Source organism: Mastigoproctus giganteus, chromosome 1 (genome assembly GCF_048544385.1).
Source record: "Mastigoproctus giganteus isolate SK-2022 chromosome 1, ASM4854438v1, whole genome shotgun sequence".
In the NCBI taxonomy this organism is placed as follows: domain Eukaryota; kingdom Metazoa; phylum Arthropoda; class Arachnida; order Uropygi; family Thelyphonidae; genus Mastigoproctus; species Mastigoproctus giganteus.
In genome coordinates this window covers 255,977,107-255,991,085 of record NC_143575.1, presented here as the reverse complement: position 1 = coordinate 255,991,085, position 13,979 = coordinate 255,977,107, and the positions used below count along the sequence as shown (strand labels likewise).

Here is a 13,979-nt window from a genome sequence, read left to right as displayed (position 1 = left end):
TAACAGAAAAGCCTAATAAACCAGAAAGTGCAAATTGTTTTTATTGTTTTATGGTCATGACCTCCAGAAATGTGCTTTAGGAAAATGTCACAAAGCTATTCAAAATTGGTTCTTATAACAGAACATATGATAACGATGAAAGTGTAGTGCATTTTAGTGATTTGAATTGGTAACTAATACAATTTGCACTATAAAAACGACCTTTTAGAGAGTTATATAGCGAAAATTTCAACTTCCGAGGTCATGGAACAAATTACCAAAAAACATGTTATTCTTCGGTTCACATTACGATATTTTCCTGATACGATGGTGTCTCTGGAACGGATTAATATTGTAAAGCTGGGTACATTGTATTGCATAGCTATGTGCATGGTTTGAAATGCAGTATTTATGAATGTTTAACATTCATTTTTTGCAATTAATGTTCATATTTTCGATTTTGTTGATACTTGATACTTTGAAAAAAAAAACTCGTAAAGCGAGAACTGCCTGTATATCATATCCTAGCATATAAATGGGATTACTTGGATTATCAACAGGTATAGTTGGCTTCCAGTTTGACATGCCTGGTATATACTATATTGCCAAATGTAACCAAACATCTGCACATTTCAAAGAACCTATTTTCAATACAAGATTTAATAAGGTATTGGTCCACCTTTGCCCTTTATTACACTATATCCTTATTCTTAGACTATGAGCCAGTTTTTGCTAAGTGGAAGGTGATATGTTTTGGTCCATTCCCCCTTCAACACAGTAGTCAGTTAAGTTCCTGATTGCAGATGTGTTGACCTGACCTTGAGCCATTGTTCCGGTTCATCCAAAAGTGTTCAGTGGGATTAAGATCAGGTTCTGGTAGGCCAGTGAAGTGTTGCCCATATCTTCAAAATAAGTCATTACAGGCTGTGCAGTATGACATCAACAAAAGAACACAGGATGGAATGTCAAAATTTGCAGACAGTGTCATGATCGAAGGAATAGTTAATTTTCAGGATGAATTAGATAGCTTTCGTGGGCAAAGAAGTGCCAGCAATGCTTTAATTCAGCAAAATGCAAGGTCAGTCATGCACTTAAAGAATAACAATTCCAAAAAAATTTATACACTTGTTGAGACTGAATTTAAAAAAAAAAGTAGATGAAGAAAGGGGTTTGGGGGTTACAACACAGGTGGGCTTGAAGTTCTCCATGCAATGCCAACACGTTGGAAGTAGGTCCCGTGTTGTCAATGATTTATCACACGTTTGTAAATATAGGAGAGATAATCCCACTGTACAAAGCAACTGTAAGACCATATTTGGAATACTGCATCTGGGTATGGAACTCATACCTAAAAAAGACATTGAACCTCTTGAAAGGGTCCAGAGATGGGCATCGTGCCTGTTGAGATTGGCCAAAGGATGTTAGTATGAGAATAGACTTAGAATACAGGGCACCTTAGAGGGCAATTGATTGAGGTTTAAAAGTGTTTTTTGAGAAAAGAAAGTAAAATGAATGAGCAATACACCATTAAGTGATTCCAAAAACTATGGGCCATAAATTCAAACTAAGGAGAAGACACCTAGAATGTATTGGAGATTTTCTTTTCTTTTAGCTAGCAAGTTGTTAATTACTGGAATAAGTCACCTCTATATGTGATTGAGGCAGGCAGCTTGGGAAAATTCAAATTCAAGATAAATAGGTACCTACATGAAGAGAGAATCACATAGATAGTTTTTTGTCGCAAGTAGCAAAAGCCTGGGGCATCCTTACATCATATGGCTAATGCTCGGTGCATTGTTGTGCTAAATCAGAAAAGTGTCCTCTTCATGTACTGCTGTGACAGTGTGGAAAGAGCAGAATTGTCCAGAATGTCAAAATCTCATATGATATTCATTGTTTCAGGAACAACAAACATAACCATGAGAAACAACCCTTGACAATGACAGTCCCAACTTCACAGTTGGGATGACACATTCTGGTAAATAATGTGCTCTGGGCATCTGACATACCCAAACATGGCCATTAAATTGAAAAACTATATACTATGATTCATTCCTCCTTAACTCAGATTTACAATGCTCCAGGGAGGATTGCAATAACCAATTGCAATGGGAGTGTGCATTCTGTGCTGTGATGTTTGATTTGTGTAATGCATCTCCTTTCATTCTTGTACTAATATCATTTCCTGTGGCCTTCCTGAACATCTGACTGTCAGTATTCAATGAGACAGATGGGAATTTTCACATTGCATTGTGAAAATTGCACTGAAATTTAATTTGCTCCCTATTTACAGTGCTTATACGCCTTGCCCAGATTCACTCTAAGATGCAGTGTTTCCAAAATCTTGTAACCCACACCTTTGTAAACACTATAAGAAAGGGGATGGATCATATTAGTCCACTTGATGATCCTGCTCAGGTTACTGACAAACTGAATAGGTATTTTTGCACAAGGAATTTTTTAGGACAGGGTATATGAGAAGTTTATCAAATTCTAATAGGGAGCTAAATGAATCTGTGATAACTGACAGAAAATGAAAGAGAAACTGTTGAAGCTAAACATAAAAAGGAATCTGAGATGGATGGAATCTATCCAGTTATATTAAGGGAGGAAGCAAAAAAGATAAGCAAACCACAATTATGAGAGCGTCTTTGGATTCAGAGGAGGTACCTGTGGAGTGATATCACATTCACGCATCTCTATTTAGATGTGCGAATGTAAACCCAGTTCACAAAGGGTGACATGAGTAATTATAGACCTAATCATCTTAACTTCTGTTCCAGGAAAAATAATGGAGTCGCTGGTTAAAGAATTAGTGCAGGACCACCTAGACAGGAGTGCAGTTATACTGCAATCACAGCATGGATCTGTTAAGAGACAGTCTTGTCCAACTGATTTGATTGGATACTATATAGACAGAGGAACTGAATGTAGAAAATAAGTTTTATATCATATACTTGAATTTCAGGAAAACTTTTCATACTGTTGCAAATAAAAGAATTTTGTAAAAATTAGAGCAGTGTTGCATTAAGGGCAACTTACTGCTATTGATAAAGGGATAGTTCAGTGGGGGAAGTAAACAGAGACAGTGGTTATTATTGCACATTGCTCTTCATAGACAAGTTATTAGTGGAGTCCCCCAAGGATCAGTGCTGGGCCTATTGTTGTTTTCTATATTTATTAATGATATTTATGAAGTTATGTCAGGCTTAATGGCTGCAGATGATACAAAGGTGGTTAATGGTAGCAAACAAGGTATGCTACAGCAACAAGATCTAAAAAAAATTACAGATGTGCTGAGATATGTCAGTTGAAATTTAACATTGACCACTGCAAGGTACTACATATGGTTAGCAATAATCCTAGGTTAACATACTACCTGTACAGTACTACGCTCAGGGTAGTGGAAAATGAAAAAAGACTTGGGGGTAACAGCTCACAGGAATTTGTCAGTGATATACAGGAACTTTGCTAGCAGGGATAAGTAGGTGATTATTCCATTGTACAAGGCATTGGTTAGGCCTCATTTTAGGAAGGATGTAGATCTGCTGGAATGGGTGCAATGAAGGGCAACAAGATTTGTGAAGGGAATGAATTAAGGCTTTGAATGGCCTGAGCGAATTCAATGCTGATGGGATTCTTTCTCTTGCTCAGACTGCACACATAAGGGGACATGACTTCATATTGAGGAAGGATGGTTCAGGACAGATATGTAGTGGTTTGCCTTCAGCTAGTTGATTGTTGGAGCAAATTCCATCTGTTCTAGAAGTTGGAAGGTTGAATAAATTCAATAAAGAACAATACAAACTATCAGAAAGGATAGACAGATGTTGTGGGTTTTTTTTTTTTTTGCTAATGCTGTATAAACTTGCTCTCTTGCATCATTTTCCATTACTAATACTGATCTCTCCTCATATGGGTGCTGTTTTGCTGTTCACATTAAATGAGCTATCTGCCTTCAGACTCAAGAAATTCAATGTCTTTTCTCAAATGTGACTTCCAAACCTGAAAATAGCATTCCAAATATTGTCTCCCCATTGACTTCTATATTATGAAACTAAGTAGTATGAGTCAGAGCTGTAATACTCAATATGTTCTACGTTGATAATAATATTAGTAAAATAATAAGAGGAGTTTATCTCAATATAGTACATAGAACACTTCCCTATGATACCCTCCAGAAATTAAAACGGAAAAACCGAAAAAATTCTTTAGATTCCTTTAATTGCGTTAATTTGATTTTTAATTGTTTTAAATTGATTTGAATTGTGTTAAATTGATTGTTTAATTATTTATATTTTACTCTAATGTACCAGTAAGTTGTCGATTTTTTCGGTTTTTCCGTTTTAATTTCTGGAGGGTATCATAGGGAAGTGTTCTATGTACTATATTGAGGTAAACTCCTCTTATTATTTTACTAATATTATGAAACTATAACCTCCTGTATCCTAGACGCAATCAGTGGTAAGGTAAATCATTGATTTTAACAATCCATTTGTCTGCTATAGTAACCCCCAGTTGTCACAGTTTTTGGACTTAGGCACAAGATGTTCATGTATCAAAGTTATTCCTTGCATCCAGTTCCTTATGAGTACCTCATAATACCTTATCTAAGATTAAGCCTTAATTTTAGATTTCATAATTTTTCCTACCTCAGGAGTCATATTCTCAGAGCTATAGTTGTCTAGATTTGTGTTTCTGAGCCAGTTCTCTAAGAATACTCATCACTTGGGATTTCAGGTTGAGGAATAAATTGTTACATAATTTATTTACAAGTAATGAGATCTTATTTAGGTCATTGGTTCCTTTTTACACTAATGTAATATTTATATACAATAAAATCTTTAAAAAAGGTGTATACATACATACACGCACACACATTTGTTTTTGTGTTCTGTCTAAATTAGGGAATACTTTGTGTTGCTTCACAGTCTACTAAAGGTTGAGAAACACTGGTCTAGATCACTCAGATTTTTTCACCCTCACTACACCCTTTGTGTAAGGTGGAGATATATCCATTGTAACAAACAGGAATCTTTTATTATTCACACATGTAAAGAATTCTTTCTTTCTTGTACCCCTTGCAATATCCTTTTCATGATGTTGCTTACTCTTCTCACCTGAGTAACTTAATTACAAACCAGTTTATACATCCCATTAAACTTATTCACTTCAAAATTTGTTGATATCCCAAAATCTGTTATTAATTTCGTCAAATCTTTGGGCACCCATTTCATTTTCCACCTTGAGCCATCATTTTAAAGGAACAAAGTAGTAAATAGCACCTGGAACTATATGCTGTTGTGTTTTGAATTTGTATTCAGAAATATTAGTGTTGCATATATTTAAGCCATACTTCAAAATGAATAGTGTTGTATCTTTATTTTGACAGTTTGTTATAAGGGACAACAGGAACTCAGGTTAGATATAATATAAGTCTGTATTCACTAAAATTGAAATTGTACTTGGCAACAATCTATCTAAGATCCATAGTGCATTGCAAGAAGTTTGTGTAGAACAGTTTCTCATTGGATGTCTAGCATTAGCGTTAGTTGAGGCATATGATGCAAGCTTATGCAGTCAAAAAAAAACCTTCCCATTTCGCTCAACCAATCACTCCAAATGTTTGTCTAGTTCAGCCTTAAATTTATTTAAGCTATCGACTTCCATAACAACAGATGGAAGTCTGTTCCAGCAATCAACTACCCGCTGGCTAAAGGCAAACTTCCGCACATCTATTCTACAACTGTCTTTCCTCAATTTGAATCTATGCCCCTCGGGTTCTTAATCTCAGCAAGCGGAAGTATCCCGTCAGCATTGAGCCTGCTCAAACCATTCAAGACCTTATACACCTCAATCAGATCACCTTGCAGGTGCCTAGTCTCCATATGCTGCAACTTGCAGAACTTAAGCCTTTCTTCGTAAGCACACCCCTTTGTTCCTCTCACCAATCTTGTTGCCCTTCTCTGTACTTGTTCTAGCAACTCAACATCCTTCCTAAAATGAGGACTCCAGACCTGTATACAATACTCAAGGTCCTGACCATTGCCCTGTACAAACAGATAATCACCTCCTTGTCTCTGCTAGCAAAATTCCTATATATCATTGACAAAACTCCATGACCTGCTCTGGCAGCCCATCTGCACTGCTCAGAAAACTTCATATCTGACTGCACAATTACCCCTAGGTCTTTTTCATTCTCCACCTCCTTGAGTGTAGTAGTACTACCACACAGTTGGTACGTTTCTCTTGGGATACTTCTCAGCCGATCTGATAACTTTTCTAGATCCTGTTGCAGTAGCATACTGTCTTCAGTGTCATTAACAACCCTGCTAACCACTGTATCATCTGCAAACTTGGACATTAAACCTGGTATACCTTCATTGATATCATTGATGTATACACAAAACAACAATGGGCCCAGCACCGAACCCTGGGGACTCCACTAATAGCATTAGTCCACGTAAAGCAGTGTCCATTTATTACCACTCCCTGCCATCTCCCACTCAACCATCCCTTTATCCATTGCAGCAACTTGCCCTTAATGCCATACTACTCCAATTTGTACAGCAGTCTTCCATGTGCAACAGTATCAAAAGATTTCCTGAAATCCAAGTATATGACATCAAAATTATTTTTTGCATCAAGTTCCTTTGTGACCAAATCGTAATATCCAATCAAATTGGTCAGACAAGACTTCCCCATAACAAACCCATGCTATGTCTGAATTATTACTGCGGTCTTGTCTAGATGATCCTGCAATGCATCTTTAACCAGTGACTCCATTATTTTCCCCGGAGCAGAAGTTAAACTAACATGTCTATAATTATTTGTGTCACCCTCTGAATCCCCTTTGTGAATTGAGGATACATTTGCACGTCTCCAGTACATGGGGACCCCCCCCTTAATCTTAGGATGCTCTCGTAATTATTGCTAAGGGTTTGCTAACTTCTCTCGCTGCCTCCTTCAATATAACTGGATAGATTCCATCTACCCAAGCCTTTTTTATGTTTAACTACAGCAATTTCTCCTCCACTTTGCTCTCAGTTATTACAGAATCACTTAGCTCCCTGTTAGAGTTTGATAAACTTCTAGTATTCTCCTCCTTGAATAACTCCTCCTCATGTGTGAATGTAGATGCAAAATACTCATTCAGTTTATCAGCTACTTGAGCAGATCATCAGTAGTCAAATCACCTATGTTAAGTGGACCAGTCTAATTCATACTCTTCCTTCTAGAGTTTACATAAGTAAAGAACTCTGCTGTTTTTCTTTGCATCCTTTGCCAAAGATTTCTCGTAATCTGCCTTTGCCTGCCTAGCCTCCATTGTGACTTGATTACAGACTAGCTTATATCTGCCGTAGGCTTGTGTCGCTTGATAATTTATATGCATCCCGTGCATTTTTCTTCTCTGCCACACGCCTCATTAATTCATCTGACATCCATTTAGGCCTGAACAGTATTTCTTAGTTGGTAGGAAAAGCCTAGTAGCCTCCAAGATTAAGTCCCTGAAGGCTTCTCATTTAGAATTCACCATTGCTAACATCATCAGTTGATCCCACTGTAGTCACCTTTACGAAAGCAAATACCCTTCCCTTTACCCTTGATGGTAGTTACATCTTTAAGTAAAACCCACATCAGTACACTGTAATCACTGTCATCTTGTGGTTCCTTTATCTGCAAATTCTTTATGCATGAATACTCACTGCTGATAATCAGATCAAGGGTATTACTCCCTCTGGTTGCCCCTCGAACATGTTGATGTAGTAAACAATCCTCCAATAAATCCAGAAAAGTCTTGCTAGTGTGCGAGTGACCAACCCACAAGTTCCAGTCAATATCTGGAAAGTTAAAATCCCCCATTACAAGACATTCTGATTTACTGGCCCACTGTATTTCTCTGCACAACTGTTCGTTCTACTCAACAGAGTCATTAGGCCTATAGCACACTCCTCCTCCTCTCCTCATTTCCCTTTCCCAGTGTTTATGTCACACCAAACAGACTCGACATTGCACTGTCCACCAGTCAACTGGATGCACTTAGATTTTATGTTTCTTAACTTATAGCATAACCCCTCCTCCCTTCCTACTCTGTCTATCTTTTCTGTACACATTGTACTCTCCAAATTTCAATTCGAGCCTGTGACTGCTAAATACAATTAACAATTTGTATTGATTGATTTATTGTAAACTCTACTGACATGGTGGTCGTGCCGGAGTATAAACGAGAACTTTTAGGCCTGATGTAGCCGAGTGGTCAAGAATTCTGCAATGCTTATATCTATATAACGGCGCCTCCATAGCCAGGTGGGCAGGAGTAGCAGTGCGTAGCATACGCTTCTTGATTAGACCGGGGTTCGAGCCTGTGACCACCAAATACAGAGGATGCGGAAAGGTCGGGGAATGACCACCGCATATCCCTGGAGCACTATGGCCTTAGTTGCTAATGCTCCTAAAAACCAAATAACAACAACAACATCTATGTAACACCGTGTCTCTGATATCCCAACAATGTCTGCCTTTGATGCTTTGATCAGCATTTCAAATTCATCAAATTTATTTAGCATACTTCTAGCATTGGTCTACATTCAAGGATACGTGCACCTGTTCTTACTCTTAGTTACCCTAACACAGCCCATGTATTTACTTGTTCCGTGATGACTCCCAGCAGCTCTTGAAATTCCTGGCAACTTGCTCTCTAGGCTGCTGCTCATTACAATAGAAGCAGTGGAAGAATCACTTTCACTTCTGCCTGCAGCTATAGTTAATCTTTTAGTCTGTGAATTCCCCCAAGCTAGCAGTTTTCTGACCCGCCTAACACTGCCTCGGTGGCATTGGCAAATATTCTTGCACCCTTTCTATTTAAGCATATCCCATCCCTGTAGAAGCAGTCTTCCCTGTTAGCAAGCACAGACCATGCTGAAAAAAATTCTACCCCGTGGGCCTTGCACAATCTCTCCAGGGCCGAATTTATTGACAAGGCTCTCATCACGTACTCCCTCCTATTGTGCCTGGGCAGAATTGCAGACTCTTTCAAATTTAACCCTAACTTGCAACTTTTTTTCAGCATTGACCTGTACTTGTTAAGTAAATCTGCAGATCTCTTACTCTTAAGTTAATTAGTGCCAACGTGTACAACAGTATCACCTTTTGTGCCTTTAAAAGATGATATCTGCTCTACAACATCATCAGCTTTCGCCCCTGGCAGACATACCCTGGTCCTGTTCCACCTATCCTTGGCGCCTCCGTAGCCAGGTGGGAAGGAGCAGCAATGCGTAGCACACGCTTCTTGATTAGACCGGGGTTCGAGCCCGTCACCACCAAAAACGGAGGATGCGGAAAGGTCACGGAATGACCACCGCATATCCCGGAGCAATATGGCCTTAGCTGCTAATGCTCCTAAATAACAAACAACACCTATCCTTTTTGCATAATATATTCCCCATCTCTCTGACAATAGAATCGCCAACAGTAACTAGTTCCTGTGGGACCAGTGCATTCTGCCGCTATGTTGCCTGGTGCACAGGAGCGAGCTCTGGCATCGAGTTGGGCAGCTGAGAGCTTGATGGGCCCTCATATTAATTTCTTCGAGATCATAAACCCTACACCTCAAACTCTCATAGACGCCCATCAGAATGCTACTCGTGGATTTGTAATGGGACATAAGCATTCTAGATGATAGAAGGAATTGAGAGGCCATCAGGTCCAGTTGGTAGAACTTTGGAAAGAAACTTGTGTGATGTTCAGAAACTACTCATCAAACAAACATTTTGCAATCTTGGTTTTTGGATCTATAATCATAATTCATAAAAAGGAAAGGTTGACTCAAAAATTATTGCGGAACTGCTGCATCATGAGACCAAAGGAGAAAACTTCATGAAGTAATCATCACTATTTACGAAATTTAGATACTAGATTTCAGACTGAATTGAATTGAATAAAAACACATATAGCTTTTTTTTTTTTTTTAATGAGCAAAATATGCATTACTTATAAAATAACTTCCAAAATTTTGAGACCTTATATCTACCAATGAACTTGTTATAAAGAGTCAAAATTTTAGAATATTTCTTATATTATTATTTTTTATTAATGAATATTCTTATTAACTCTTTCCATCAAATACTTTGAGAGAGATATAAGGACTCAAACCCTGAAAACCATTTTATAATCTCCCTATTGCAGATCTCACATGCTTGGTGCAGTCTGCAAAAGAGCACCTTCGAGGGGTGGGGAGGGCTTTATTCAGGTCTATAAGGCTCTTGGATTGGATAATAAAATTCATTTATAAGAGTGAAACCCAAAAGTTTGACATTTATAAATGATTCTGGACTAAATGACCATAAATTCAAATTGAGGGAATACAGATTAGTGAATTTTTAAATACTGGAATAAATTACCTCTATGGGTAGTTCAGGCTAGCAGCTTGGGGAAATTCAGACCAGCTTTGATAGTTCCTTACATGAGGAAGGAAACACATAGGTTGTTTATTTTCTTTTTTTATATATTTATTTTAATGCTTATTTTTATTATTTTTTGGCTAGTGAAGCAAAAGCCTGTGGTTTCCTTCCACTATATGGCTAATACTACACAAATGCACACACTGTCCATCTATGAAAATTAAAAATAATAAAATAAATGAATAAAACTAAATTTTATAATTAAATTTGAAATAAATCAGAGTGAAAATAAGTGTTCTGTAAATACTGAATATCAGGGGCTAAAATGAAAAGCTTGTGTAGTAGAAAGCATTTAGGTAATACTGTGTATGATTGCCGAAAATGTCAATGTATTGTATGGTTCATAAGCATTCTAGGTGATGTGACCACTATTCCAGACTACAAGAATCAGCCTGCACCTCGACACCTCCAAAATTCATTGTTGAACAGTGCACTCTGGTAAATAACATTCTCTAAATCCACACTTGACCATCCGACCTGAACAATGTGTAGCATGACTCATCTCTCCATAGAACCTCTTTTCATCATTCCAGAGTCAAGAACAATGAGCAGGCACTACTCCATGATATTTGACATTCATTAGCTTTGTGTGGACTTGTAAGCTGCAGCTGTACCATGGAAACAAAGGCTGTGCAACTCTCTAGGGGTAATGGACACTCAACCACTCCTGTTAATGCCTGGACCCTGGACCTCAGTATTTGTAGCAACAGCTGTCAGGATGATGTAACCAAGTTCTTCAGAAATCACCAATCTATCCCTGTAAGTGTTCTTGGCCTACTGCATTTCTTGACTGTTTTATCACCAACGTCCTTCCATCTTTTCACACTCTCAGCAACAATTTGACTTTGGCAGATTCAAACAGATTGCAGTAGTACACACTAACAAATGATTTGTTCTTTTAACATGTAGTAGTTCCATAAATTAAATAACAAAATCTTTTTGCTACTATGTTTCAATACCTCTTTTAAAAAATCTATTCATAAAACATATTGTCTAATAAATAAGCAAATATTGGATGAAGATAAAGTAGCAAAATAGGGACAGATTAATTGGCAGCTAGCTTTGCAAGAAATAACTTATTTTTAATTGCAGGAAAAGTATTCCTTGTATACCAGTGCCTGTTAACTTGTTTGTATAGTTTTGTACTTTATATTGTTGCAACAGCCGGCTTCAGTTTGCCCGTCTCATTTTACTGTGTACACATGTGTGCATGTTTATTGCACTCCTGGTTTTCATTAATTTTGCCCATTTAATTCTGGTAATTAAGAAGGAAGAAAATCTGTAACATAGTGAATGTGCTGCTGATATCATTGGATGCCATGAAATTACCCCAAAGGTGGTAAGGAACATAATAAATATGTCTAAATATATTGTGTAAAGGGCTTTATTCATTTTAACAGTAGTTTAAAAGAAAACAAAACTGTAAAACAGACGTGGCCAACCCACATCATGCAGTGGCATAGCTACCATGTAGGCAGGCAAGGCAATTGCCTCCAGGCCCGGCGTCTTTGGCTGTCTCCTGTTTTTGCAATTTTCATTAATTAAGTAGGGGCCCGAACATGTTCTTTGTCTCTGGGCCCAAAAAAGGGTAGCTACGCTACTGACACCATGCATGCCACTTGCATGATATGGGTTGGCCCTCAAAGCTCTTCTTAATGGTATGCCTCCCACTGTGGAGAAAAAATTTTAAAAAATTGTATTGCTAGTTTGAAAAATCATAAATGCAACCGAATACATACAGTAGCACTTTCCAAAATGGGTATCGTGTTGTGTCCAATGGATGTCACCAAATTTTTCCATCACATCAGGAAATCAGTATGAGATCATTGTCCTCATGCATATTTCCTTTCACTGCATATATTGACAATAATTCATTAAATGCAATTATTGATTAATATGTAAAAGTTATGAAATTTCTTCACATCTTTCATACTTCATGAGCTCTGAATCTATTCTTTCTCCTTGAGTGTTAATAACCTAGTTGATTTCAAATAGCCTTGTGCCTAGTAAATGTTTTTTTTTCTTTTTTTTTTTTTCCCCCACAAAAAAGGAAAAATGCTATTTGCCATCATCTTAAAAATAAGAAACAAACAAAAGAGGTGAGGTGTAAAATCATTTTCAGCACAGGCATTACTATGTCTGTGTCAGACACAGACACCACTGAGACATGCAGTTAAAATTCCACTTTTGTTGCCAGAAATTATGACCCCAGTTTCAGCATGATGGGCCTTATTTACCAGCTCATATTGCACCTTTCAGTTAATTTAGTACAGGTAAGAAGTGCACTAGTGAGCTTCTCACAACGTAAATTCTGAAAGGATTTATACATTAACCTATATTAAATTTATTTTATAAACGGTTTAAGTACAAGCTTATCATAAAATTCCTTTATAGAGAGAGAGAGAGAGAGAGAGAGAGAGAGAGAGAGAGAGAATCTTTATTGCCATAAGGCCAGGGGTTAACAGTCTTCCGATATTTCCATGATACAATTATCTACAATGAAAACATATTACAATGCAAAGGAGAGAACTACCCACAAGAGTTAAGTGTGATTTGCATAATCAGACAGAAGCAGATGCAAAGGTACAGATGAGTCATTGCTGATTAGTCCTGTTATTCAGAATTTTTTTCCAATATCTCCAATCAGCAGCAAATTTATTCAGGTCAGCTTAAAGATTCTGACTCTGCTTGAGCATCTGCTGAAGGAGGAACCTGTCCAAGAGATGGAGTCGTGCTGAATGCAGATAGAGCTCAGGATTTGCCCTTAATGCTGCAGGGGGAATCCTCCAGCCACAGGTATCCCTTGGTATCCTTTATGTAGTAAGCAGAATCATTTGGTTGCATGAGCTGCAGATCATTGAGTGGCAGTTATTGATTCCTGTAACTTATTGGAATCCTTCCCTAAGTGGTATGTGATCCATAGTGTGTGGCATGCTGCAGGAAAAGTTGGCTATCTCTAGTATTGGGAATCACAAAGATTTTTTTATTACTACTCATAATTCATATAATCCTTATATCTTCTTATTAATAACCCTTTAATATATTGCCCACCTTGGAAGAAAGGAACAAGGCAGCTCCCAAAATATCAGTAGCTTATGACTACAATTACAAAACAAATTATAAAAGTGGGTTTAAATCCCATCGAGGCGTGAGTATTTTTTTTATAAGGCTAGGTGCTATTCATCTCATATGAGTAACCATTCCTGTATTAAAACAAAAATGAATGAAATAAATAAATAAAATAAACATAAAAATAAAAATAAGAAGAATAGAAGGAGGGAAAAAGCGATACTCACCCTCGGAGTGAATGCATAGCTCCTCATATGGCCATCCCAAAAGAACGGGCACTCCTAAAATAATAATACAATAAATATCACAAAAATGTAACATAACATGACTAAAAATGCATTCACTGAACCACTGAGTTGCAAATATTCTGATTACATCATATGCCTGGACTTCTGTGTTTGTGTGGCGCCTCCGTAGCCAGGTGGGAAGGAGCAGCAGTGCGTAGCACACGCTTCTTGATTAGACCGGGGT

The 13,979-nt window shown here is 37.6% G+C and overlaps 1 protein-coding gene across 2 annotated transcripts in view; it reads left to right on the top strand.

The window, feature by feature from the left end:
- LOC150091801 (U2 snRNP-associated SURP motif-containing protein) overlaps positions 1 to 13,979 on the top strand; it is a 333,597-nt gene that overhangs the window by 270,155 nt on the left and 49,463 nt on the right. The gene's annotated exons all lie outside the window — the stretch shown is intronic.